Raw genomic sequence first — 4,185 nt, forward strand, 5'->3', positions numbered from 1 at the left:
ATGCAGATGATCCTCAATTATATCTATCGATCAACCCGGATGAAACTAATCAGTTAGCTAAACTTCAAATGTGCCTTCAGGATATTAAAACCTGGATGAATTGTAATTTTCTAATGTTAAACTCAGATAAAACTGAAGTTATTGCTCTGGGACCCAAGCACCTCCTTAACGCATTATCCAAAGAGCTTGTTACTCTGGATGGCATCACTCAGCAGCGTGCTGAACCATCCGTTAGTTACGCTGCTATAGGCAAAGAGATAACTGTTGTTATGATTAAGCACTATATAAATAAAATTGAATTCTCTCTCTCTCTCTCTCTTCCCATCTCCTCTAGACAGAGGGATGGATACATTTCTCTCTCTCTCTTTCTCTCATCCACCTCATCTAGACAGAGGGATGGATCTATCTCTCTCTCTCTCTCTCTCTCTCTCTCTTCCCATCTCCTCTAGACAGGATGGGATGGGATCCGGTTGGGGAGAGTTCTAGCCCGACCAGGCTCCTCTCTTTACCCTGTCTCTCTTAGTTATGCTGTAATAGTTTTAGACTGCTAGGGGACTTCCTTTGACGCACCAAGTTCCTCTCTCCTCTATCTTTCCATTTGTGTGCATCCATGTCCCAGAAATGCTTGTTACTAACCTAGCTCCGGGGAGTCATTCCCTGGAGTCCTTAAGTTCTTTTTAGCCCAGCTTTTTCCTTGGATCCTGGGAGGCTCCAAAATCATGGTAGCAGCTGTCGCCATGGTCCCGCTACACGTCCTGCAATGCCATGTTACATCCTGCCACGATCTGCAGTGCCCAGCTACGTCCTGCTGTGCCTTGTAATGCCGCACAGTGCACTGCCATGCCACAAACTACTACAAAGAACTACTACAAACCACTATTTTTTGGGACTGTTATTGCCACTCTTCATTTGAACCCCAACCGGTTGTCAGACACAGCCTACCAAGAGCCTGGGTTTGTCCGAGGTTTCTTCCCAAAGGGGATTTTTTCTTGCCACTGTTGCTTGCTCTTGAGGAAACTACTACAACTGTTGGGTCCTTGTAAATTCTGGAGTATGGTATAGACCTACTCTGTCTGTAAAGTGTGAGATAACTCTTGTTATGAATTGATGCTATAAATAAAATTGAATTGAAATTGAATTGAATATTACTGCAGTAAGATGAGAGGAACATTAAGGTCGTCTTTTGGACATTGAGGGTTGTATTGGCCAGATATAAATGATTTAATTGGAGAAAGTATAAATAAAGTGTAACTAACTGAATTTTCAGTTACAACAATGTCTAAATCCTCAGTTATGCTAATGCTCTGCCTTGCTGTCCTCTGCCATATTGGCAGCTCTCCCTGTAATGCTGCCCCACCACGGGACTCTGAGCTGCAGCCACTTTTCACTGGGTCCACCAGAAACAGGCTGCTGCTCATGTCTTTTGACGGTTTCCGCTGGGACTATGACCGAGATGTTTAAACCCCTAACTTGGATAAGATGACTAAGGATGGAGTGAAGGCAGCCTCCACCCTTCCTCACCATTAACAACCACTCAGTACCAAACAGTCCCTCCGGGATTTTGCCGATTTCTTTTTTAAATTGTTGCGGCCCAAAATGCCTGATGTTGCCTGATGTTGCGGGAGCTTTTGTAAAGAAATGCGATAAAAGCTGCAATGTTTTTTAGATTTTTGTTGCAATGAAGTTGCAAGAGACAGAGAAAGTTCCATGAAAAGTTTGTTTTTGTATAGTTTTTTTAAATTAAAAAGGAAACTTGTTTTGGCGAAAATTAACTACTCAAGGCTGAGTTTTCTTAGTAACCTTACCAAAAGGCTCAGGATGCTGCAGTTATAATATGAATATATGTAGGTATAATATGAAAATGGCTGGTGGATTTAAAACTAGTGGTGAATTTTTTTTTTAATGAATGAAATTTCAACATGTCAGTCAGTGGCTTGTTGATCTATACATTGTTAGTTCATTTTCTATCCTGGGCTGAGACACACATTCATACGGTTTGATAAAGGACTTATTGAACTTTAACTTATCATTGCACTTACAATAACGAGCGCAGCCGTCCTCAATTTAGGTCATCGTGTACATCTCATCACAGGTTTTCCCTGCATCCACCGTGTGTGTTCGTTGTGAGATGTTTGAGTCACACACGTCTTGGTAAACAAAGAAATGAATACGGCCACGTACGTGTGACGTCAAATCCTGGAGGGACTGACCAGTGGTAGTGAATGCTTAACTAATCATTTGTTAATGATTACCCACCACTCAGTACAAATGGTAGTGAATGCTTAACTAACATTTCATTATTCATTCATTTAACAGTAACTACCATTCTTTTTAACAGTAACTAATCATTAGTGTTTCAATCAAGATCACACAGTTCAATTAAATTAAATTTTTCAATTTTATTTATATAGCGCTAAATCACAACAACACATAAGTGATTACTCATTAACCAACCATTCGTTCCTCATTTGTTAATTAATAAATACCTACTTTATGGTGTACCTTATTGCTATATCTGCTTACTCCACATTGTCATTGTAATATTTTGTGATTAGGCTACATTCTGAATCCCCCGTTCTCTGTCAGGTAAATATGTCTACACAATGTCTTCCTCTGATGTAGAAGTAGCCTACACTGTAAGTCAGTAGTAGGCTATACTGTGGAGATGTATATTAAGTGGAATGGTGGTATGACGTCTTTCTATGAGTAATTTTGGGGTAAAACTTATACAGCAGCAACACCACAGGCCAAGCCATCGGCCAGTTCCAAACAGGCACATTTTCAACGGGCACTGCACTAGCATAGCTAATTTGCATAGCCCCTAGGCAGGAACAATACAGTGCAGTACCAAAATATATTGCAGACAAGTTGTTTTTAAACAGTACATTTACATATAAAACAGAACAAAATATGCCATACATTGTCTCAAAGGTGGTTCAGGGGCAGAGCTAGAAGGGGGGCACAGGGTGGCACCAGCCCCCCGGAATACAATGGCTCTCCGCTAGTAAATTGGATTTTTTATGTTAAATTTGGCCGAAAGTTGTGGCCACAGTAAGAGCTTAGAGCAGCAACCATGGCTAGATAGTGTCTGCTTGGCAAGCCCTAGAGGGTGCACACTCTCACAGGTAACTCTGCTTGAGAAGTTTATTTCTTTTAACAATTTGGGGGCGTAATCCCAATGAGGCACTGGCCCATTTATGATTAAAAATAAAAGTAGCAAAAGGTCATCAACGCGTGATGTTGACTCTTCTTTAAATTTTTTGTAGAACATTAATAATCTATTTGCAAAAAATACATCGTGATTAACAGTGACAGGACTGTAAAAATTGCCTCAAAATTATTTGCAATTTCTTGACATTTATTTGTATCACTGTAAATGTGTAAAGGCCTTTAAACTGGGTGATTAACTCCTCTGTTAACTCCATTTTATAGATTGTTGCAAAGTAATGCAGTAGTAGCTACTAGCCTACTAATAGTTTTAAATTCAATTCAATTCAATTTTATTTACAGTATCAATTCATAACAAGAGTTATCTCAAGACACTTTACAGATAGACCACACACCATAATTTACAAGGACCCAACAGTTGTAGTAGTCTACTCCAGAGCAAGCAACAGTGCAACAGTGGCGAGGAAAAACTTCCTTTAAGGCAGAAACCTGACAGACCCAGGCTCATGGTAGGCGGTGTCTGACGACCGGTTGGGATTAGAATGAAGAGTGGAAATAACAAAAATAGAAAGAAATAGTAATAGTAAATAGCACTTTTTAAAACATATATTTGAAAAAAGTTTTCAAATAAGAGAATGCAGTAAATCTATTTATATATTATTTCAGTAAAGATTAACCACACACTCAGATCAGCTTGTATTCTGTCTATGGAAATTTCTAAGAGACCCCAAACTTTTGACCCGTAGTCTATTTTTTTTCTTTCTTGTTTTTTATGTTACAGAAGTAAAAGGAGGGAAATTTAACCTGTCTGCACACTATCTGCAAACTAACTAGAACTCCAGCTGTGAGAAAAACAGTGTAAAGGTGATTTCCCCCTGAAATGTAAAGTAGGAAAATACTTGAGTCAAAGTACAAAGTTTCCCTGCCACTTTGACAAAAAAAAGTATTTAAGAGTTGAGGATATGTTCGACCCATTCATCTCTCTCTCACACACACACACACACACACACACACACA

Source organism: Etheostoma cragini, chromosome 21, assembly GCF_013103735.1.
Source record: "Etheostoma cragini isolate CJK2018 chromosome 21, CSU_Ecrag_1.0, whole genome shotgun sequence".
NCBI classification, from domain to species: Eukaryota; Metazoa; Chordata; class Actinopteri; order Perciformes; family Percidae; genus Etheostoma; species Etheostoma cragini.